This window comes from Corvus brachyrhynchos, unplaced genomic scaffold, assembly GCF_000691975.1.
Source record: "Corvus brachyrhynchos isolate BGI_N302 unplaced genomic scaffold, ASM69197v1 scaffold10, whole genome shotgun sequence".
NCBI classification, from domain to species: domain Eukaryota; kingdom Metazoa; phylum Chordata; class Aves; order Passeriformes; family Corvidae; genus Corvus; species Corvus brachyrhynchos.
The window spans coordinates 9,673,184-9,698,382 of NW_008236180.1; the positions used below are offsets into that span (position 1 = coordinate 9,673,184).

The following is a 25,199-nucleotide window of genomic DNA, read 5'->3' on the forward strand; positions in this document are numbered from 1 at the left end:
AGCAGGAATTAGGTGATGGGAATACAGCAGAGCAGCCCCAAAATTGGTTCCCCAATGTCTCAAGAAAGATTTTACACAATCCCTGCAGAGCATGTGCTTGGTCCAACAAAAATCTCTTCAGGACTATCAGGAAGAATATCTTTTCTGCCACTAAAAACTGGTGCTTAAACTCTGCAAGGTCTTGGGGTTTAGAGTGGGAGACAGAAGCATTAGGTTCTTCAGAACGCCTGACCTGGGTCTCAACTAAAATTTGGCCCTTAAACAGAAATCTGAATTTCACAAGAGCACCTCTGAACTCCAGATTCAGCCCAGCTCAGATCCAGAACCAGAGCAGAGCACTGCACATCCCAGCCTGGCATTAATGGCACACCCTGGCTTCTGTTTCTACTTTGTGAGATTCAAATCTTTCATCCCAAAATGAGTCCCCTGTATCCCATCACCCAGAACTGCCAGGATGCCTCATTGTGGTGCTCTCATTGTGAGCTCTGCTCTGCAGCAGCACCCCTGGTGCCATGGCCAAGCCTCAGCCTGTACCTGCCAAGGTGAAAACGGCTTTTTTTTAATTGCTGACTTTTACAGAAACAAAACTGAGGCCCAGACTTGTGAACAGGGGAATTCCTGTTAGAGTGCACTCAGCAGGACTCTGACTGGCTCACACGCCTCAGAAAGCTATTTTGGATTGTTGTAAACTGTCAGTGGGCCAGAATCTGACACATATTAAGGGATTTTCATGCAGTCTGATGAATTAGATGATCCTGACATATTCTAAAGGCCAGAAGTTGCCTATCAGAAGTTCTTTGCTGCAGCTGAGTAAAAGAACAGACCAAATGCATCTCCCATTTTCACACTTGGATGTATCAAACGTTTTCCATCATCCAGCCAGTAAAGTACAGGAGAAATGTAGAAGACAACCCAAAAACCCATCCGCAGGAAAAAAAATCCTCAAATTACTGGCAGAACCTTCTCTCTTGCTGGATTTTAAATAGAAGCTCAAAGAAGCCCAGGAAGGTCTTTTCAGATCTGTGATGTGCTGATGCTGCTGCTCTGGTGATTGCAGCAACCACTCATCAATTTAGGAGTATAATTTTTTTGTGTATTTATTTTTAGATAATATCAGTTTAGAAAAGAGAGGGGGAAACTAAAACGTGGTGCTGGATCTGAGCAAACAGCAAGGTCAGTGTTTTAAGTTCTGCCTTATGGATTGTAGATGCTGAAATGTCCTTTTAATACCTTAAACCCCAAAAGGAAAGAGTAGCTGGAACCTGTAACATCTGGCTTTAGACATGGAGCAAAGGCTGTTCAGGGGCCAGAGGGACCCAGGCAGGCAAAGCCCTGCAGTGCTGCATGGAACTGCTCTGCAGGCTGCACCCAGAGACCTCTGCAACCAAAATACACCAGATTTCCACTGTGCTGATGTGTTCTTCAGGCACTTTGCTATAGAGGGGGAGAGAGGGTTGGATTTTCAGTTGGATTTTTTTGTGTGTGTTGGTTTTTGTTTGTTTGTTTTGTTTTTTGTTTGGTTTTTTGTTTGGTTTTTTATTTTGGTTTGGTGTTTTTTTAGTTTTTTGGGGCTGGTTTTTTTTTGTTTGTGTTTTTTTGGGGGGGGGGGGGGGGGGGGGGGTTTAGCCCTACAGGTGCTCTAGTCACGCTTACATTGACTGTATTCCTTCCTCATCTTTGATGCATAGGTATTAATCTGTGTACATATACATGTAATTTATAGAATACACCCACACAGAGAGGGACTATTTACAAGGGCTGGTAGTGACAGGACAAGGCAGGGAATGGCTTCAAACTGATAGAGGGTAGCTTTAAATCAGAAATCAAGATAAAAATTATCTGTGGGAGGGTGGGCAGGCCCTGGCACAGGGTGCCAGAGCAGCTGGGGCTGCCCCTGGATCCCTGGCAGTGCCCAAGGCCAGGCTGGACATTGGGGCTGGGAGCAGCCTGGGACAGTGGGAGGTGTCCCTGCCCATGGCAGGGGTGGCACTGGGTGTTGTTTAAGGTCCCTGCCAGCCCAGGCCATGCCCTGATCTCTGTGGGTGTATTTTATATTCATGATTAGAAAGGAACACCCTGAACAGAGCTGGGTCACTCCTGTGCTGGCTCCCAGCACCTGAGCAGCTCAGGGTGGAGGGTTCACCCCATGTATTCTCTAGACAACATTTAGGGTTCAGTCACAGCTGAACGAGCTCAGGCTGTGCTGCCCCATCTGCTTTTCCATGCAACAGTAGTTAAATAATTCAGCTTCAACCAACTTTATATTTATTTCCAGAGAAAAGGAGCATCCTCAGACATAGTGTTGTGCATTGTTGTCTCTTTAAAAAGGAAGCTGATATGTTAAAATCATATAGCTAGGCTGAAGAATTTCAATATATACAGTACTAAATTATTTCCTGTTCTTGCTGAGCAGTGTTTTTCCAGTATTAATATTTTTGTTAATACAACTTTCTCTCTGTAGAAGCACAAGCTTAACCTTGGAAGAGTTAATAGCATTTTGTGAGCAATTTGTTCTCACTTCATCTGGAAGATAGCCATATTTGCACATGAGGAAGTTCTGTCTTTCCTCAGTTATCTGAATGTTTCACCACAGTGCCTTCCTGCCATTGTACCAAAGGCCTACAAATATCTTGTCTGCAGGGTGAACAACTCTAATGCATTTTCCATCAAAGTTGCACCATGAAGTTCATGGGGCTCATTGGAACTCAAAAGTTCATCTCTTTATTTGTGTTGTGTGTGTGTGTTTATTTTTTTTTTTTTAATTTCCATTTTTCCATCCAAGCTTTGGCTGCAAATACAGGAGGAGCTTCTATAAACTTCTGCATCAAATATACGTAGAATAAAAACCATCATTCATGATATGTAAACAGTCTGAGAGTGGATTGGGAGTGGGCAGATATCAGGAAGATTTTTTTTTGTCTGTTATGAGTGTTGGAAGTCGAGTTTGCCAGGAGAGCAATTGCTTGTGAAGATACTTGCAATGAAATATGAAGTCCTGTTTTTGTTTTTCTCCATGAGAATGAGCAAAATGTAAGATCTGAGCAACAGCAATGGAGTGAAAGTGTCTCATGTATGTTGTTTTTATTGGTAGAAAGAATGTAGAAGAGTCATGGGTTTTGCACTTGCTTTATTTGTATCCATGTAAATATGTATCCCTTCCATTCTCCCTGTAGGAATACAGCATTTCCTGAATGTAGAGTATTCCCAAAACCAGCACTATGTTATTCTGTATTGTATAAAAAGCTGCTGCTTCATAACATATCTAAACCGGTTCTCAAAGTAGCTAGCATGTTTTTTAAAGTGTATTTTGTAATCCATATCTTTACCAAAAAAAAAGTGACTGTGCTTTTTGTCTGACCAAATATGCAATAACTTTTGGATTAAGGTTAGTATTTATAAAGGATCAATTTTCATTTTCTGAATGCCTTACTTTTCTATGCAATTGTTGTTGAATTGTTGTTGTCCTAAAAAAAAGATGTATTTGATAAATTTCCCAAAGACTTCAAAGACAGCTTTAAACGCTTGAGAAATATGTTTCTAAATATTTCAATCTGACTTTTTCCCCTGCATTTCTTTCCAAATTGCTACTTAATAGGGAACAATTTTCTGCCAGATGGGACTCAAGAAAATGACTGTCTTAATTTCAAATCTTAAACTGATTCAGATCCTCATCATTTTTGCACCACTTAAATCATCTGATGTTCCAGTTTAGCTGCAGTTCTGAGTGTTTGTTATTTATGTTCCATATTCCTGTGCAATAGGAAGAGATGCCACCGCTGGGTCTCGATGGGGTGAATTGTAAAATTCTCCAGAAATCAACTCTTCCTCATCATTTACATTGCAGTGGTTTCTTACCTGTGAGGCAGCACTCTGCCACCACACGTGGAAGGTTGTAATTCTTTATTCATCTCAGTTCAGAATGAATAATCCACCTTTGGGAACGTTTGACATAAGATTGGCATCTGTATCTGTAGTACCTGCTGTGTTATAACTGCAGGGGTGACAGCTGATACCAACTTCTGTAACTACCAGCCAGAATCAAACCCACTCTGGTCTGTTTAAGGTTTGTTTAGCCATTTTCATTGTTTCAGGGGTATAAAAATATAAATTAGTACCTGCACATTGCAATAAATTTCACCTGAAGGTGCTGATGCTGTAAAAGATGATCTTGACTGCAGAGAGTGGTTACCTGGGGAAAAGGTGGGGGTGAGTTTCCTTCTGTAATGCATAAAATAGCAACACTGGGTAGAAAGCTCCAGAAGGACTGTGTCTCAGAAATGAATAATGTTTTTAAAACCCAGGAATCCCCAGCTGTGCTGTTGGAATCAGCAGTTACTGCAGGATTGCCCCTGCTCTGAGCAGGGCCTGGCCCAGTGTGCTGGTGACACCTGGGCACAGAGAGTCTGAACAGTGCTGGCCTGCCTGGCACTCAGGTTTTTGTCTGTAATTATGAAGTGATTCCCCCCAAAGTCCAGGCCTGCCCTGGGTGTTCAGGTAAAGCCATATTTTAATAGGCACACGAGTGAGCGTTTGTCACTCCCATCATCCTAACAGGTGTCTTTTGAATCAAATTGCTTGTTCAAAACCCTGACTCACAATTGAAAAGGGGTTTATATCATTCACATTCCTACAACAACGTTGTTAACCTCCAATGTAATGATTTTTTGCTATCTGTAAAGTATTTTTATATATTGCCTGTACTATGGTAGATTAGCAATAAATGAAAGGGCATCATCTACTGCAAGAGTGTTTGGTCTGTTCTTAAATACCTTTACTGCCTTTGATAAATGAATATCATGAGTCACCCACTTGTCTTCTTGTCCTTGTCACCATCCTAAATGCTCAGGAATGGGATGTGCAAAAGGTGCAGAGTACAGAGCATTTCATCATCAATGAACTGCTGAGCTCCTCTTTGTGTCAGGATCCCACCCAGGTTCTGTGGATGAGACTGAGCCACACTGAGACTTCTTCATTTTCTCTTAATGTCTGTTTTCCCTCTTTTAATTTTCTATTCCCACCATCCCAACAAAAAGCCCCAAACAATCCACATCAACAGCTACTGCAGAGTCTTGACCGTAATAAAGCAATAATTTCCAGCTATGTAAATGTCCTCCTGCATCATGCCTTTTTAGAGACTGGGGATGGACTCCACGTCACTTTTTTTCATCTCTTAATTCTGCATTTCTCTACTGGAGACACTAAAAGAGACATTTTCATACTGCTGTGCTGGAGGGATGCCCAGAGCCCATTATGGCCCAGAGAGAGTCGAGTTTATACAGCATTCAATTAAAGACATTTACCTTAACAAAATCAATATTATCCTTTGCATTTAAAACCAGAGAATTCAAACCATATTCCATGCATTTGTTGGCCATGGAGCGAGTGCTTTGCTTTGCTTATTCACAAAAGCCTCAGAGCAAGGGCCATGTGGAAGTTCTTAACTCCCAAACCCTGTACAAAGGCTGGGAGCCTCACAAACCAGACAGGCTTCGCCAACAAAGAAGCTGTTACTGGCTAGGAGAGAACATTTTATGATGAGCAAATATATGGCATATAGGGTTTTAGCTTTATTCAGCAACAGGAAAATTTAAGTAACTTAACCTGGAAATTCCACAGCTACAGTCTGAGAACTTGAGCACCTGACCTGATCCTCTGGCTTTAATTTATGTCTTGGGGCTGAATTAAAGGACTACAACAGTACCCCAGATTTTTCGTCTTAACGGGAAATTTCCTGGATTTTGTAGACTTAACTCGCTCTTTTGTAACCCTTCAACACAGCTGACTTTTTTCCCAGTTTTCAGGGTAGCAGCAAGGAAGAAAAATCCATGTTTCTAATGAACATCTGGGTCTCGTATGAGCACTCGCGTGCTCCGCTGTGTAAATACGCGATTTACAGCTTCTTTTTCTTTTTTGAAATACAAATGTAATTCAGTCAATTTAAGAAGCTGCCTTTCAGTTTCAGAGCAGATTCTTTTCTAAATACATCATCACTGGCTTGCTCAGGTGGCCACGCTCAACTGGGCTGCTCCAAGGGAAGAGGAGCTCCCACCCAACACCATCCTCATCCTCCCTGTCCCTGTGCCTTACTTGGACTGACTGCTCCTCTGAATTCATCATCTCAGTGAACTCAGGGGCTTGAATTAATTTTATTTAGGGAAGGCAAAGCCACAGCAGAGGATTTGAGCTCCTACTGACCCAAAGGGCAAAACTGCACAGCAAAATTGCTGAGGTTGTGAGGGATCACTTGCCCTAAAAACCTGGGAAAGGGAGGTGGGAGAGGCTGGCAGGAGCCACCCTGCACACGAGTGGCCATAGCCAGGCACCTCTTTATTCCACAGACCAAATCACAGCCATATCAAGGAGGGCACAGAGGCAGCCACTAAAACAAAACATTATCTGTTGCACAGACATACACACAAACAGTAGAAGGCTGGATTTTTCTGAGCTTTGCAGTCTACCAGCTGTCTAACTACCTGTGAGAGCTCGGCTCCGCCCAGGGATTTTGGATGCAGTGGATTTCAGGCCAGGGATGGGGTGTGGGGAGCAGCCAACGTCCACCATGCCAGCCTTGTTTTCTTCAGGAACCCTTCCTCTGCCAGCTGCATCATTTCTGAACAGCTCTGGGGTTGAATGCCATTAAAGAAGTTCTAAATGTTATTAACTGTTTTAAGGGCTGGGCTCTGCCTTGGGCACTAGAGGGTAAGAAATAAGCAGTAACAAACTGCAGTTTAACTCCTCACACCCCTGGGCTTGACCTGCAGTTTTAGGTTGGCCTGAGTGTATTTTTCATGGACGCTTTATACAACATTATTGAAAGACAAGCAGTGCCATGAACGCCTCCTTAGCTGCCTGATACCCCCAGCACAAGCAGACCCCTGACATCAAAGCCCAAATGATGTTTAATTTCCAAGCTTTTCCATGATGGGCTTCACTAAAGGAAAAGCAGGGGGGTAAAGCTGAGACCTTTCCCTTTTCATTCTCCAGTGACCAGCTCAGCCAGGAACACCTTTCTCTCCTTTCCTTTATTCTCTTCCCCAGTTCCAAACTCAAACAGTTCCATAAATCAGGATTTGGTTGGCTTTTATAAAGGGCTCTTACAAGAAACCACATTGGCTCCATCCACCCTTATAAAGGCCAAACAGCATGAAGAATAAATGGAAGGAATAAATGTAATGGGGCTGTGACCACGTAGCTCACACTGGCAGCATTACATTAACAGCTGGAATCGGGGATCCTAAAGGTCTTTTCCAGCCTAAATGATTGTCCGATTTTCTAGGCTTTGCTCTGGGAATGGGCCTCGCTTTGCCTCAGAACGTCACTGCTCCCTCTCAGCTGCAGGCTGGGACTACAGCAAAGCTGACAGAAAATGTGCTCTTTACACTGCAGAGAGGGTTGAGTGGTTTTTTGCTTCCCCGAGCAAGGAGAAAGGCCGGGAGAGTGGCAGGGCAGGTTCCTCAGCACAGGATGGCAGTGCCATCTGCAGGGAGCTGAGCTCAGCCCCTGTCCCAGCCACAGCCCCAGGGCTGGGAGCCCACCTGGAGAGACCCCCGAGGGACCAGGGGGTGGCCTGGCCATGGCAACCCCTGGGGCAGCAGCTGGCACTGGCCTTGGCTGGGTGAGCCCTCGGAACCTGCCCTGGCACTGGTGCAGAGCCATCGGGGACCTGCAGCCCATCACTGGCCCACGCAATCCCTTCTGTGTCTGGAGCGGGTTTAGGTTCTGAAACTGCAGATTTGGAAGGAACCAGGACCTCTTTGGAAAGGCATTGGAGTCATCTGAGAGCCTCACACAAGGTCTGCAAAGAGCAGCCCCCGACAGGGACTCCCTGGCTCTCAGGAGGAGGAGCAGAACCCCCTGAAGGTGATGAAGAGAACAATTCACTCTGCATCGATCTCATCTGTTGCATGTTCTATAAACAACAGAGCTGGAGGCTGCCCTGGAAGGAGCTGAAAATCAGATGTACTCACTCACCAGTCATGGCTTTACCCAGAGCATTTTCCAGCAGCACAAATAGGAAAGCACTGAAATGGTGTTTGTTGCCTCACCAAGGAGAGCATGGCTGCAGGTGAAGAGGCTTCCTTTGAGGAATCATGGTCAGACACAGGCTCAGGACAATCTAACAGGACAGTTCATCTGGTTACACTTCAGACATGGTGCTTTGCTGTCCAACAATTTCCTGCCTGTGCCACTGCATCCAGTTTTCCACCTGGGACTGGAGCCAGAGGACCCCCTACGTTCACTGTCAGTCACAGAGAAATCCAAACATTCCAAAGTTTAAACATTTAAAAATTACAAAATTCCTTGGCGTTATCCAGTGTGTTTTTTCACCCACACAGCACAAATTTCTCAAGGAAGTGTTATGACTTTGTTTGTACAGATGGTGAAACTGAGGCATGGGGAAGGGACTCATCCGAAGCCCCAGCTCCAGCAATGACAACTGGGGACAAACCCTTGTTGTCAGCAGTCTGAGCCTGGATCAGTGTCCATGCTCCTGCTCCCCATCATTCATGGATCTGAGGTGGCTGCAGCTCCTCTGCGCAAGGAATGACCCCGAGGTTCTGCCCATGAGCTGCTGTGCTCAGGTCCCATGGAATCCTCTGCCATGGAAACCACAGGACACCTGGACATTGCTGCTGTTGGCACAGCATTCCTGGTGCTGCAGGAGGAGAAACACCAGCCTGTTGTTCTGCTGTGCTTTGTTTCTGATTCATGGATCCCCCTGAAGCAGAAAGGTATTCACTTCATTTCTGGTATGTGGTAGAAAGTGGGATTTCAAGAATGGGCAAAATCCTGCTGCAAAGACAGCAAATTCCATATTTATTCCTGCTTCAGTGGGTACAACATCTGCATACTAATCAGGCAGTCACTGAGAAGCTGTTATGGGCAGAAATACAAGGTGTATTTTCTACCCTGTAATAAAAAGGCTTTATTAACCCCCGTTCAAAGCCAGACCTCTCTGGTTTGGAGGCTGGGGTTACCCTCTGTGTGTCTGACATCATACCTGGGCCATTGAGCTGCTTCGCTTGTGTTCCCCTGTGTCAGTAATCCCAGGTGGCAGGAGGAGTGACTCCTGAAAGGAGAGTCCCGGCACGGTGTGGCTGCAGGAAGCTCTCACCTGGCTGTGGATCCAGGTGAAAATCTGCCAGCGCTGGAGGCAAACTGGATTTCATCCCCCTTGGGATCAGGGGCTGGGTCCAGCTGTGTTCCCTGTGGGAGGAGAGGAGGGACTGGGATGAGGTGACCCCACAGAGAGCAGCAGCAGCACTGGCAGTGCCAGCAGGGCGCTGGCACATCGCAGCCGTGCCTGGCTCTGCCCTGCCCAGTCCTGCCCACAGCAGCCGTAAGGAAGCCACTGGCACACCCAGGTGCCAGACAAAGCTCTCTCCCTCTGGCCCCAGGACCCTCGCTGTGCTCTGCTCACCTGCAGTGCTGTTTAAAGCCTGGTTCATTCACTGCCCCGGTGTTCCCATTCATCTCTGTGCAATTTGAAATGTCCCTCTGTACAGCCCCGAGTCCCTGAGCTGTACGAACCCGGCTGGCAGTGAACAACCCTCACTCGAGGTGCTGCACACCACAGACACAGAATGACCCCCTGAGAGCGTCAGGCCAGTGTTTTGCCAAACCTTTTTTTTTTTAATTTAGCTGTTAAAAGACAAAAGGGGGAATAGGGAGAGGAGTTCATCCCACGAAGTATATTTCTTGGTTGCTGAGAGACTTCAAATCTCCCTAATGAATAAACACAGCGCACTTAATTTTGTTTATGAAAACAGACTTATTGTGATGGCAAAAAGCATGAGTCAGTGCCCTGGGTGAGGGGAGAGCAGCAGCTGGAGACACTCACCGAGAAGCAACGCCTCGGAAACCAGAGCAGCTCTCCTCTCCACCAGTGCCAAGAGATGCAATTTCTCCTCTAACACACACCACCAGCACACAGGGAGTGTGAGAAGGCTTCCTCATGACCTGGCAGTTGGCTGCTGAGCAAATATTGCCATGGAAAGCTGCGGATCTGTGAAGGAGCAGCAGATACTGCACACCCTGAGCCCAGCTCAGCCCAGCCCCAGGATGCTCCTGCTGGAGCTGGGCAGAGCCTGGCCTGGATTTGGGCTCCTGGGTAACAACCAGAGCTGCTGCTGGTCCCTCACTGAAACCCAGCAGAGTCACAGGGGAAGGCGAAGATCTGAGCCCCTCAAGGAGGAGGAATTGCTGACTCCACAAAGCACATTCCCCATTCATCCCTGCATCCCCTCTGATGCATTTGGCATTTATTTTGCTTGGAGAAAATGAGCCAAGAGGGAACTGAACCTCTTCCCGTGGCTTCCTGGCCTGGTGAAGGTCCTGAGGCTTCACATAAGCAGGAGCAGCAGGAGCATTATTTCCTTTAACTGATTTTACTGTCCAAGAAATGTCTCACCATTGGACTCCCTTCCCACACGTCCTGTCCTCCAAAGGAGACTCCAGTGTCTGAGGAGCCCTGAGCTGTCACTGTGACATGTCACCGGCCACCAGCACCCTGCAGAGCCAGGCTGGCAGATCTTCCTCTGCTCCTCAGCACATCTTCATAAATAACCCCAGCCCTGCCTCACACCATGGGCCTGCTGTTCCCCTTCCTCAGCTTCACTGCTGTAAATCTGCCCTGGCTGCACGAGGGATGAAGGATCCTGAATAAGGACCCTCCCAGCCAACTCTCCCTGGACAGAGCCCCTTTGTGTGCTGGGGGGTAACACACAGGGCTCTGTTCAAACAGAACAGGCCAGACACAAGTTCAACGCTTTTCCTTCCTTCCTTAAAAAAGAATTAAAGAAAGGAACCCATTTTCGGAAGGCCAAGCATGGAGGCAGGAAAGAAATTCCAACTAAAACCCTTAAATTGCAATTAAGAACCCTAAATTTAAATTAAGAACCTTAAAAAGCTAAAATTGCTCATCTTACATTGGTACTGCCCCCACGTACACCACAGGAGACAGGCCAAGCTATCCCAGCTCCCTAAAAATGCCCCACAAAGAGACTGAAACAAGTAGAGATGTAAAATTCTGTGTGTTCCACTTTCCACAAAAGGCAGAGAAGAACCTGTCCCTGGAGTTACAATCTTTGATGGCAAAAAGACAACGAGCCAGAAAGGAATTAGAGATTTTAGCTTGGGCTGTCAATTATTAAGGGACCTTTCAAGCTTTTGCCATACAGCAGAAAGAAATGTGGGCTCCTGGAGGCTGGGCTTTGCTCTACAAGCACACAGTCATTATTTTCAGATTTTTAAGCCACTTCTCTAACAAGTCAAACTATTGCTTGTCACACCTGCTGGCAGAGCAAGGCTGGGGCTTGTGGATTTTCATCACTAAAGCCTGCACCTGTAGCCAAAAAATCACCAGCTATAGAATAATAATCATATTAACAAAAAGGAGTGTAACTTCTGCAGACTGAAAGATCACATTTATCCAATGGAGAGAAGGTGTCTGGGATCCCAGGAAGCACCCAGGGCTGTGTGGGTGCAGGGTGTGTAATACACAGGGTGACCAAGGGGGATTTTCACACTGATTTGCACTAACTCACATTAAAGTACAGGTACAAAGCACTGAGGTGTGACTGGGAATGGTTCACAGTGCGACTGCTGTGCTCCATGGGCTGGTTTTACCTTTTATGTTATTTCTTTGTCAGTGTGATTGATGCCCCCTGCCTCCCCCAGCCAGGGCTCCCCACACTCAGAGGAAGCTGTTGTTCCAGGGGTGATTGGTTCAGCAATTTCCAGCAGTACCTGTATGCTCCACTTGAAGAATGACTCTCAAATGGTGTGACATATCAAATGAAGCCTTGGCTAAATAAAGGCCAGCAAGCAATAGCAGAAGTCCTTCAGTGGCCTGTGTCAGTTACAGGCCAGTGTTTTCTGTTACTGCAGTCACAGAGAAATTGCCATAAAAGAATGAAAACCTCTGTGATCCAAGACCTTCTGTTCTTTTTCTTTTTGGTACCAGACTTGTCCCCTAAAGCTTAAGATGGTTGAATCATAGATGGATCGTTTTCCCGCTCCTTTGAAGTTCCTGATTAAACAGTGATTTTTCATGGATCTTCAGTACAAAGCCAATTCCTCATCTGCCACAACAGCACAAATGGAAGAGGATGTGACACCAGTCTGAACAAAGTGCCAGAAGTTTCATATAAAACCTGTGACCTCCTCTGGTTCTCACAGAAGTCAAACTTCTCAGGTTCCCTGGCTCCAGAAGATGGACAAGAGGCACCCCGCCCCCAGCAGCATCCCTGGTGCCATGAGGACCATTGGATTTCCCATTTTGCTGTGCTCTGTGTTCCCCTGGTACAGGAAGGTCTTGGGCCTGCTTAACATATAGATACTGCTACAAACAAATAATGGAGAACGATAATTTCCCCGTAAGATGCATATGAAATACTCTATATCCAAAAGTGCTTATAATTCAGGGGGAAAAATGTATTAAAAACCAATTTTGTGGTACTCAACCAGCCCCTTTAAAACAAACAAAAAACCTCCCCGAGCACTGTAGATTAGTTGGCTTTTCACCAACCAACTCTGATTGAAAATCAAACGCAGATGTGGGGAGAGGAGCAGCAGTTCCAGCTCTCCCAGCAGCCGCCTGTTGCTGGCACGCTCCCGAAACTCTCCCAGCAAACTGGTACCAGCTGGGCCCCACGGAGCCGGCGTGGCAATTCCACAGCCAGGGCCTTGCTGCTGTCCCTGCTCACACAAACAGAGCTCGCTGCAGCTCACAGAGCAGGATTAAGGCAAAGGACTCACATGGGAAAGCTCAGTTTCCTTACATCTGAGGGGTCTGCATGCAGCTCAGCGTGAGGAGCCACGAAATTCATCCCTGCCTTGTCCTGGAGGATGGGGAGAGTCTTCCTGCACAGGGCAGAGGGGCTCCATCACCCCATAGTGGAGTCAGCAACCAGAGAATTGCAACAGGCTGGGCAAGGCAAGAGCACTGAGCAGCTTTAAACTCCTTTTAAAAAGAACTGAAGAAGAAAGAGAGAGTGTGATGATAAAAGAGGTTTTGTGCTGTGCTGGCAGAGGAGCAGAATTGATGATGTGATGAGTCAGTTCCCTCTCCAGCATTAACAACCCTCAACATCCCTCTTCCAAAAGCAGCCTCTGTTTGAGGTCCCTGGCTCCAACATCATCCTTGGGACAAGGATCTGTCTTCTCTCAAACTTGACTCTTCTTTTGGGGGAAGAGAAAACCACCATGGCACCACGACAAATGGTTCCAGGGCTGAGGAGCTGCCTGAGAGCTGCCTGGCCTCTGGGCAAGAGAGAACATTTCGTGTCAAAATACATCTCATGTGAATGATCCTATTTACGGCACAAATTTCAGCCTATTCTAGATTGTCCTACCCAGAAATATTAGGAGAATTAACCTTGAAAAATTAAAATCAGATCCATTTCCACATGCAGAGCTGAACTTCGCAGGATTCTCTTTTTTTTGGAAGTTCATACCACTGGGTACACTCCCCTGCACTCCCCGCCTTGTGCAGGTTGCCTGCAGTGCCTATCACACCAATGACACTTTGTCTCTTGGCAAAAGATGTGCAAAATGAGACTTGACTCAGAGACCTGCTCACCAACAGCAGTAAAAATTCCCCTTGAAATGTCCAACAAAAGCAGAGTGAGGAGGTAACCCTGTCTCTCAATGAATTCTCTTTGGAGAGTGAGAACTTGGAATATCTCTGCAATATTGGGCAGCAGTGTGTGAGCCTGTAATAACAGAGCCTCAGAAGCATTCATTTTATTCATTTTGTCCTTTTCTCTATAACAAAACAATCTGAGAATGACAATGCCACTAAAGCAGAGAAGGTGGAAATAAGATCCTTGCAAAGAAACCATTCACCACCATGGCCACAGATAGAAGATCAGCTCTGCTTCATGACTCATCTCTGAATCTATAACTATTTAAATACTCAAGTACTTTGAATTTTATGTGGTCACAATAAATAGCAACAGGCAATTGAATTCACATCCTCAATGTGCAATACTTGCTTAAGGGAAGCTCTCCACCTCACCATCTGCTCTCTCTTCCCCCTTTCTCTTATTCCTGCATCTTCTTAGATTTCTACCTCCTTTTCCTCCCAAGAGAGCACAGAACCCTGAAAAGCACTCCCCACATTGCCAAACCATTTTGAAAGAAACGAGGAAATAGTCCATGAATTTTTACAGCAGCACACCTGCAGACTCTGGGCACTGCAGGCAGGATCTCAGTGCAGTACAGTCCACATTGGTCCTTCTTCCAGCAAGGAACATGCTGGCTTCACTCAGTAACAACAATAAATAATAATAAATAAATAAGTAATAAAAATAACTGGTCTAACATTGCACAATAAGCACAATCCATGCTGGAAGATGGAACCCCTGCACGCACAGCCCTGCGTTTGTCTCATGGAGCCCAGCCTGGCTCTGCACAAAGACACCCATTTTGCTCCAACCCTTCCCTCAAGACAGAGCTGGAGCTGGACTTAAGCCCAGCAGAGCTTTCATGGGAACCAGCTGCTCACGGGCAGTCTGGGCTGGAAATGGACTTGGACACACAGTCCGTTAATGGCTCAGCACATCCCAAAACCTGGGGAATGTGGCTCTCCTGGGCCTGATGGCTGCTGACCCTGAAACCTAAGGAACAACCATGATTTCAGTGGCAAGAACTTCAGCAGAGCCACCAGCTGCTCCAGAGCTGGGTCTTCAGCCTTTCTCTTGTTGCCAGAAAGGGCTTTAGTGCTAAACCCAAAGCCTCCCAGGTCCTTTGGTGTGGAGCTCTGTCTGCACTGGGCCTGCCCGAGCCAGGAACCACTTGCCAGCTCCTCCTGCACGGCTGGGGCCCCACCCAGGACACTGAGGTCCTTTTCTGCAGCATCCACCAGTTCTTACTTGTTTTCTTCAGGACTCTGGGTACCCATTAAGTTCCACATCTCCACCATTTCCCTCCCACGTGTCCAAGTGTGCCTCCAGATGGAAGCACCTGCAGCATTCCCGATCCTGAGGCCACTGTGGGAGAACGTGTGTGGGAATTTGGATCAGACAGGGGCTGTTGCAGCATTAGGCCTTACCAGTCACAACCACCCAGGTTCCATCCCTACCTCAGAGAGGGACACAACATGCACGTTGTTCCCTGTGCTGTTCTCCAAGGGATTCGGGACATCTGCAGTGCATTACAGCCTTCTCAAAGAAATGTTGTCTACATTAAGTACAAGTATTTAATTAGCACTTCATTTAGAGCATGTGGTACAGCTCACAGCTCCAATTTGGGCCAGAGATGATTTTCAGGGGTGGGTGGAAGCAGGGGGTGATGCCAGGAGAGCAGAGCAGCTCCCAGCAGCCGCTCACAGCCCACAGAGTCCGCAGGGAACCTGCCCGACCTGGAACCGGAGAGCAAACACAACTCACAGGAACCACTGGTACCAGTGTCATGTAGGAGAGGACATCCCTTCCCTGTTTGCCACCTGTGGGTACCCCCAGGCCCGTGGGAGGAGGCTGTTCCCGTTCCTGAGGTCCGGGGAGCTGGAAGTTGTTCCGTCCATCCCTGCCCGGACACGCGGCAGGGCCCCGAGCCCAGCCCTGCCTCGCCCCGGGGAAGCCCCGATGATTCAGACACCCCTGTGAGTCACCCTCCCTCCATCCCCCCTCTCTCCATCTCCGGGGAGAGGCTGATGAGCTGCTGGCCAAGGCCAGCACCATTCGGGCTGTGCAGTGTCCCGAGCCCAGCAGGAGCTCCCCTCCCAGGCACACGGGTTCTCCCCAAATCCCACCTGCACCGCCTGCTCCGAAGCATTCTAAAACGAACTCTCCAGTAACATTCAGTGGAACTTGCCCATGGTTCTATTGGTTCCTCAAGGACTGGGAGATTCCAGTGTCCGTATTGGCCTAAATATTCCCCCTTGGAAGGAGAGCCAAAGCCTCAAATGTGAGTTTCTTGCCAAGGCTGAGAGCAAGTCAAAAGGCATCTCACAGACAGACGAGCAGAATCACTGCCCCAGAGCTGCTGCAGGGATCCAGCTCTGTGTTTCACACCTCGCAAGCTGAAGTCCTGATCTGGCCAACCTTGGATTTTTGCATCTGTTTGAATCCCCAAATCCAGCTACTTTTGTAGTACCTACAAAAAATACAAACAAACAAATATCCCTTAGTACATACAGCAAATACACTGTAGTATTATCAGAATAAATCTCTACCAGACAGACCAAGAAGCTGTGGTTTTGTGGGATTTTATACACAAATGCACACCCATCTATCTACTCATGTACATAGAGATCTATAAATACAGTTATTTGTATATATATGATAAAACCTCTTCCTTGGCAGTACCTAAAACTGCCATTAAAGCCAACATGACTGGGGGGGATAGACACATAAAATCACTGATTGTCACTTTTCTGGTTTATGTGCAGTGTCTCCACACTTTCCATACTGCAGCCATATCCTGTGCTATCTCTTTGCAAGAGTTCTCCCTGCTGCAAGGGGCACCAGGAATCTATTTTTCACATTTCATTCTGTTAGCATATTTCTTTCAAGTGTCATACTCCACCAGAATACAGCCATTATCATCCAGTTATCACTGGGGACAGCAAAGGACACAGTTCAGGGACAAACAGCACTGCTGTCGTTTGATGTGAGAGACTCACAAAATTTAAATGTTACGTGGATAGAAGGCATTGCACGTCTCTGGAGCAGATTTCTGAATGCCAAATACCGTCCTGTCACTCCTAGCCCTTGTAAACAGTCTCTTTCCATCTTTTTTGTGAGCTCCCTTCAGGTACTGGAAGGTCACAGCTGGGTCACCCCAGAGCTTCTCCTCTCCAGGCTGAGCAATCCCAGTTCTCCAGGACAGCTCTCCTGGGGTCTTGTTGAAAATTAAAAGGTTGGTCCCAGTTTGACAAAATGCAAATGCAAAAGACACTTGTCCTGCTCTCTGCAGTGACTGTGATACGTGTCTGCCACAGTAAGAGCAGCTGGAAAAGGCTGAATTTGCTCTTTAGCATGACCTAATTCACACTGTGTGCACGCTCTGGGGAGCAGCGCGGCTGCTCGGCTCCAGCTCGCAGGGCTGGGAGCTGGGGCTGAGCCTCAGCAGATGCAGGAGCAGCACTTCAGCACTGAGCACCTCTGGCTGCTCCCTTGCAACTGCAGGACACGGGGGAGCTGAGTGCTGGGGAGAGGCAGCACATGGAGCCTCTTCTGGGGGAAGCAAAGATGAGGAGAGTGAAAGGAAGGAGCAGGGGTCTCATGGGGAAGAAACTCTGATTTACATTGTCCAAAGGAATAGAAACAGGACATAATGAGGAGACAGGAAAGACATCTTGGGCTTTGATTCTGCTGGCTCCCCTTCTCCTCTCTGCATATTCCCTGGAAGTTTTCCTTGTGGCACAAACTGCTTCATGTGCGTCTTGTTTACTTTTGGCCTGGATCACTTCCTTTGGAGCCAGCCCAGCCCCTGTTGGGAACATCAGATAAATCTGGATTCATTTGAAACTCCCTTTTGGAAGAGGCAGGGTTGTCCTTGTCAACATGTCAAATTAGGAATGCTCCATTTGGTTTAATGGGGCTGGCTTTTGGTTTAATCCAAAAGACTCCATAAACTTCCATTGTAATTTATGCTTAGAGTCTTCGGAATTCAGATTCCCCCCTCCTTTCCTTTCTGTGTTTTTTGGAGGTAGTGGCTCCCTTTTTGAGTTGTGTTCCTTTGCTGTACATCAGATCAATTGTATCCACCAGAGAGGCTCCATTTATTATTCTGGTGTAAGGAAGGGTTCTTATCAATCTGAAAACAATACAATTTTTATGATCTGCAATGTTTAGAAATGCATCAAAGAATGAAGGGAAACCAAAGAAAAGAATATTACAGAAGGGTACCTGAAATCACTGCAGCATCGAGTGGGATCAGACTGATTTCTCCTAACACAGACTTCCCAGCTGTTGCTGGCAAGTGAATTCAGACACAATGGAACAGCAGCTTCTGAAAAGTCTCTGTAGTTGTTACTTTGCTGCTCTCTTACTTCATGGCTGGATGAACTCCCCCACTCCTAAAGGAGATAAACAGGACAGTAAAAGGCATCTGTTACATTAGTAATTGTAGAGTTCTCTGAGGTATCTCTTTATGGCAGGCAAAGTGTTCTAAATACTGAATGAATCAGAGAGGTTCTTGGAGTTTTGAGAGGATGGATAGCTATGAACTTAGTGCTGAGCTGGCACTCAGGACATCTGGGTTTAAATCCCATCTCTGGCATCTCCAGCATCTGGCACCCACACATCTATTGTGTGACTTTGAATGAGTAACTGCCTGCCATTCCCAGCCATGGAACAGGGATAATGACACTTCCTCACGCTCCCCTTTGGTCTGTCCGATCCACTTAGGTGAAAAATTAATCAGCTCAGAGCCTGTCCTTCCACAGCCACTGGAGCTGGTCAGCCTGGCACTCAGAGTCAGCCGGGTTTGGCCAACAGAAAGTTTTTCAGAGATGGTTCAACCCTTTTGGAGAAGCTCAAAGGTTGGAAGGGACCTCATTCCAACCCCTTGCCATGACAGATCCACTATCCCAGATGGCTCCAAGCCCTGTCCAACCTGGCCTCAGACTCTTCCAGGGATGGGGCAGAAACGATGCTGAGAAAGCTCAGCACACTGAGGAAAACATTCCCCCATAACCCTCAGAGCTGGCACAAATAGAGCTGTCAGACATTTTTAATATTTCTCAGCTATTTAAAATGTGAATATTCATCATTCTTGCAAACCAGAGCCTAATTAGATTCATAAATTATTGCTTCAATGTAGAGCAGAACAGCAGCTTGTGTTCTGAAGCTCATTTCACCCAGAGGAGCCCCAGTTACACCTCGTGTGTCCCTGAGCACAGCTATGAGGCACCAAGCACAACACAGGTCTGTTTGAATAGATCTGCTCAACACAGGGCAAAACGACAGGGTTTAGTTCCACAAAGTAATAATTAAAAATGAACAGTTCTACTGTAGGTGTCAAAGTACTGGGCCTACTACATCCCATTATAAATAACAGTAACAATAGTATTAATAATAACTTGAACATTGTAAGTTTTCCTCAATAGAAAAATCTAGAAATCAAAAAGACATTGTTTGTATTTGGATTTTCATTAGATAAAAGACTTCCCATTTTAGCCTGGTTTTGGTATAAAAAATAGCACCAGGGTAAGAACCAAACTCTAAATCTGTTCTATTTGTGTTAACAACAGTTCTAATTTCAGACTGCCTCTTTCCTGCACTACATTTTTCTGTATTTCCTTTCGAGAGTTGTCCAAGATCATAGCCTTGAATCCAAAACTTTTACCATTTCTTTGTAGGTCCAGCATCAAATCTCAAGGATCATATTATTTCCTGGAATTTAAGTGTCTCTACAATAGATCAAATACATATTTAAGAAAAAGCTCTTCAGATTATTTAAAATGCATGTTTCTTTTAAGAATATGCAAAGTTAAAGAGGAAATCTGAAATAATAACAACTTAGAGTGAGGCATAAATTAAACACCAGCTATTTCAAATTTTATATAAACTATTATATATTCTCAAATAGTGCATCACTGCTGCTGATATTGTAGAGAAAGTCGAGGGAGTAATTCTGCAAGAAGCTGGACAGTCAAATGAGTAGATGAGCTTTACTTGGAGTAGGAACAGGGAGAAAAGCAAATTCAGTGTATTTGAGTTTCAGTACATCTGTGCTCAATGAGAGGTCCTTCAGCACTGAGAAACCAGTAAGGAGCTGAAAAAGCAAGAAAACTTCTCTTCTTCTTCCCATTTATCCACACAAATGAGGTGTGAGAGGCTGAGTCCTGTGAGCTCCAAACCTCTGACAGACACATTGATGAGAAACAAGCACTTGGGTTTACTGACTTTTGGGAAAACTTTCCTTAGTCCATAAAAGCCTAATTTTAATTGTAACCCGTGCCTGTGTGAGCTTATGGCTTCTCTTCCTGATGCATCCAAAGCATTTCAAGACAGCTTTTAACTAATAATTTTAAGCTGCTGTTTTTATGGCTTTTAAATTGAATTTCAGGAAACTGCTTTTGAATAAAACCTGAAAGTGAAATCAGGTGTCCCGTAAATAACAGATGCTTGTCAGCATTTCTAACCCAATAAAAATAGAAAACCTGCTCATCTGAATGAATGCCTTCTGATTTACAGAATGGATTGAACATTTATCTATCAGGTCACTCTGAGAGCGGACTTTATAGAGCAAAATAAATCCAACACATAAAAGTCAACATTTACTAAGAAAGTATTTTAAAAGAGCAAATGCAAAACAGCTTTAAATCTGTTCTTCTCCTCTAACGTTTCTGGCTGTCGATACAGATCATGACTTTTAGTTGTCATTTAAATAACTTCAGTCAATTCCCCTCAGACATTTCCCTTTCCCTGAAGCAAACAGGGCAGAGGCTGCTAAACCGCTGCTGCAGCACAGCTGGCAGGGCTCCGTGCTGGGGTGGAGGACGGCTGGAATTCTATCACTTATTTCTGTTTCTCCGCAGCTCAGGAAGTGGAGAATACAGTGCAGAAAATGCCATTTTCCTTCGCAGCCACGAGAGGGGAGCCTTTTCCTTCTGTAACTTAGGGAAAGTCGCAAACTGCTCAGCACATAGAAAGCACTGGGAGAGGGAAAGTCAACTCCTTGGATTTAGCAGGGAAGTTTGGCATCACTTCAAAGTCAGTAAATACATACATCCAGTCAATTAAAAGCAATCCAGCCAGCTTATAACCACACTAATTATTTATGTGTGTGTGCTGAAGACTCTTTGTTCCAGGGCTTTGACATGAAATATGAATTTATATAGGAGCCCTCCGTGCTTCTCCTCCCTCACACGAGGCCTGAGTGGAACCAGGATTGATTCCCTGGGGAATCCCGGGGCTTCTGCTGAAAGGCCACAGAGTCCCAAGTCAAACCTCCAGCCACAAAGGACAGGCTGGCTGTAGGCTGGGAGCTCATTAATTGTGGGCTCAAATGTCATGCCTGCTATTAAGGCTCAGCGGTGTATTGTGATGTTCTCGTTTACGTGGCCAGGTTCCTTATCTGGTGATGAGATTTGCACCTGCAGGACGAGCAGGGGTTTTGCTCTTGCTGGGGGTTAATGAGTCAGGGCCAGATCTGCACCCAGCAGGTGAGAGAAATCCCTGTGTTGGCTCAGGGGGCTTGGACCAGGCCTCCACTGGCCACCAGCACAGGGAGACTCCCAGAGCAAAGCCCCAGCACCACTGGAGGGGCCTTGGGGCTGTTTCTGGGGGCATTAACCAGCACATCCCTGTCCTGGAGCCCCAAAGGATGCTGAGGTGGCTCTCTGGAGAGGAGCTGGGTGGCAAAGGAAGGCTGATGTCCAACACCAAACACGCGGTGCTCTCTTCCACTCCCCGCTCTCTCCTGAAGCTGCGGACTCAGCAGCTCCGTTACTGTAACATTTGATAAGCTCAGTAAAAAATCAGAGCACCCACAGTCCCAGAAGGGACACAGTGGGATTTTCACCTCTGGCTCTGCTTTGAGCAAGGCTGTTATCCCCAGAGCACAGATCCAGCACCACAAGGGTCTCCACAAAAGCCTGAATGAAGCTGGGCGAGGTTTCGGGTGGTGCTGCCAGGGCTGGCTGATCCAGGGCCCGTTCCCTGCTCACACACACTTGCTGCAGAGCCCCAGGCACGGCTGCTGTGGCGGTGAAACAGACGAGATCTCAAGTTTTCACTGGCTCAAAGTTCAGGAGCATAAATCCTGCGCATTTGTCGCGGCCAGCACCAGCTCAGCTGCTCCGCTGCTTTCCCAGCCCTCGCTGGGACTCGTGTGGTCCCCTCACCACGACAGCGTTTTCATGGAACACACAGAGGCACATCCCGGCTGTCACTGCACGTGTACAACCCTCGGTGGGGTACAATCCAAGGCCCTGGGGAGCAGGAGACAAGCGCTGGTTCTGGGTTCTCAGAATTCACGGATTAAAGCTCACCCAAAGGAAGGAGCACTTCTTACTGTCAACATATTTTGTTTTGAGAGGAGAAACTGCATGTACTAAAAAATCTTCGCTTGAAACAGGTCCTTAGAAGAGCAAAATAATTGAGATCATGCTCTTTATTTATCACCAGAAAGGGATGAGGTTTTAAAGCTGTTTTGTTCTTCTTTACAGTTGCTGTCAATTCTGACCTTTCCATGTAACTCATCAGCAGTCTCTTATTTCTCCTTCTTTAAATAAAAGGAAAGAAGTAATGAATTTTAACAAAGACTTCTTATGCCTCAGCGGTTCTCAGAAGTCTGAGTTAAAGTAGCACTAAGAAAACCCAAAGAGCTTCAAACTGCTTGAAAAAAATTTCTCACCCTCACCATCGATCAGCCTTTATGTGCACAGTATTTCTTGCTTCATTACCCACAGGTTCTCCAGTCATCTGGGTAGAAAGGACCTGATATAAAAGTAAAACAGAAAATGAAAGAATTCAATACGTTAAAATGTTTGAGGCTCCTTTAAACAAGTGTCATGAAGTACTAATGACATAAAAAAATTCGCACACTTTTCACACCTTGTGGAGTTTCTCTCACCCGGAGAAATGCCTTTGCTGGGAATGACTGAACCTCTTCTCTTTTCAGTCCATTTTCAGTCCTTTTTCCCGGGACAAAGGCTCAGGCAGACGGAGGCGTTGTTATGTCCCACCCCACGGGCAGAGGCTGTGACTCGCCGCTGTGTTGCCCTTGGAAAGGCAGGGAGGGGAGGGTGCCCTCAGCACAAACCGAGGTGCCAGGGGCTCCGGAGAGCTGAGTGCCCGGCAGCAGCAGGTACAGGCACTGCTCACTCACGGTTCTATTTCATTTGTCCTCAAGACACTTGGTCCTATTTATTCGAGCAGGTAACCAGGCCAGCAGCTGGTGTGGCAGAATCTCCCTAATTCACCTCTTTTGGTCCATTTCCATATATTTAAATTTCCATGATAAACTGGGTAGACACTGAAAACTTTATGTTTGTTTCTCCTACCCAAGCAAAGCAACCTCAGAACTTCAGTTTGTATAAATACCCACAAGCAAAGCCACCTGTCCTTCTTTGGTCACCTCAAGAAAAAAACATCCCATTAAGGGCTCTGGTTTGTCACTTTTACTATCAGGTCAGAAATTCCTGTTCCTAACAGTATTTCACTGTATTTACCAGTTTCTGCCTGCAGCTCTAACTGGAACCAGGCACAAAATACACAAAACTCTTTGACACTTGCAGAGATTTGTGGGGTGGGAGAAACTGCCCACCCTCGGAGAGAAACAAAGGAAATCTCATTAATATCCATGTTTGCAGGGAGGCAGAGGATTCTGTTTCTTTGGATTTAGTCATTAATCTGTTTTTATTACTTTCATTAGTATTGTCATCCATGCTTCTGCTACTTTATACTTTACCAAGTTAATTAATGCTAAAGATTAAAATGCAGCTGCCTAAAACATCCTACCAGGATTCAAGCTGAAAACCCCCAGAATTCTAGAAATAAAGTTTTATGAAAGAACCAGCTCTGAAAGAACTGGTTGAGAAACTTTCTTGGCTGTCAGGAGCAGATCTTCAGCAAGGTCTGGGATCTCATCTCATTCTGAGGCAGATTAGGAAAAACAAAGAAAAAACAGATCTCCTTTTCTGCTCAAAAAACCCCTCAAAACTGTTTTAATAACATTTGCAATGTCCCAGAGTTGGAGATCTCCCTGCAATGAATGGTAAGGCTGCAAATATTTTGGGGCTTCTGAAAGCTTCTAAAACCACAGGTTTATAATCTTACTTAATACTGAAATCTCAGCCTTCAGAGATCAAAAATGGCGAGAGGAGTGGTTAAATGAGGATAAACCTCTATGCTGCACTTAAAAACCAGTTGTTCACCTGGGAAGAGCCAGAAGAGAATTTATGAGGCTGCTCTGGAAGAATTCACCAGGTGTTTGAGCTGTTACTGAAACACAAAAACCCTGAGCTGTGATGGGGGAAAGAAGAAGAAGAAAATCAAAAATTCTGGGGGGAGTGCTAAATGCATAAATTGGTATATTTGTACCTATTTCCATTCTTCTCATATTTCTGAATTCATTTGGTCTTCATTAAAATATAATGGCAGCCTCAGAGGGAGCTGCAGAGCATTTCAGGCCATGGCACAGAGCAGAATCATGGAATGGTTGGGGCTGGAAGGCACATTAAACATCATCCAGTGCCACCCCTGCCATGGCAGGGACACCTCCAGGGCCAGCCACAGCTGTTCTGGGCACCCTGTGCCAGGGCCTGCCCACCCTCCCAGGGAACAATTCCTTCCCAATCTCTGAACTAAACCTCCTCTCTGTCACACTGAAGCCATTCCCCTTGTCCTGTCACTGTGTTTCCTTAGTTTATAATTCCAAGCACGTTGGAGGGGCAGGGAGCTGTGGGTGGACTCGGGAGCCCGGCTGGCAGCGGGGCCTCTTCATTAGGAGAAGAGGGATGTGTAACGTCTCAGAGTACTTAACTCCAATTAACTGATTAGCTGGAGGTAAAATCCGAGCAAACACAAGGCTGTTTGACGTCTGGAAGTCAGAGACTGCCAGCTGTCTCTGTTTGGAGTACAGAGACCGTCTGGGCTTTCATTTTGGTGTTGAATTTGGGATGGCTGAGGGGGAGCTCCTGTGCTCAGCCTGGCCAGGGCACCGCGTGCTCTGGAGCGGAGCCAGGGAAGCTGCTGCACAAAGTGGCAGCAGATCTGAGGTGCCAAATCCCCACCTTGGGGTGCCCTGTGTGCCATGGGGGGTACGTGACTCCAGGGAGAAGAGCTGGAAAAGGAAAACACGTGGCTGTTGGTGATAACTGATAGCGAGAGGTCGCTCTGGCAGGTAACTGATAACAATAAAAACACCACCAGCTCCCTGCTCAGAGATGAGGCTTTTCATCCACAGCTCCAACAGCTCCACACACTGCTCCCAATTATTACGGGTATTTTCAAGCAGTAGGACAATTTCACAGCTCCATGGAGTAATGTGCCTGTCAGGCTGCCAGCAGCAGAGTTAAAGGCAAAGCCCCAGCCTGGCACCAGCACACCACTGCCCTCCTTTGTGGGATGGGCTCCCAGCCACGGTCCCCCTGCGAGGGCACACCTGGCCTGCCTGGCGCTGCTCCTGGCAGTGGTTTTCCTCCTCTCCCTCCTTTTTACCTTCCCCTCTTGCTGCTCCCCAGGTTATAGGGTTGACACAACGATCTCAGAGTTCTTTTCCTATCGATGGTGGGAAGCAGT

At 46.5% G+C, this 25,199-nt stretch overlaps 1 long non-coding RNA gene across 4 annotated transcripts in view; it reads right to left on the reverse strand.

Annotated features, from left to right (window-relative positions):
• Nucleotides 1-2,733: 2,733 nt before the first annotated feature.
• The window catches only part of LOC108446908, a 92,429-nt gene continuing 69,963 nt past the window's right edge, over nt 2,734-25,199 (reverse strand). For 2 of the 4 annotated variants that reach the window (XR_001862243.1, XR_001862245.1), the window contains exons 5-8: nt 22,312-22,394; nt 17,856-18,025; nt 15,755-16,098; nt 8,795-9,207 (exon numbers count right to left, since the gene is read on the reverse strand). This is a non-coding gene — a long non-coding RNA (uncharacterized LOC108446908). The other 2 variants (XR_001862248.1, XR_001862247.1) reach the window with 2 other exon arrangements.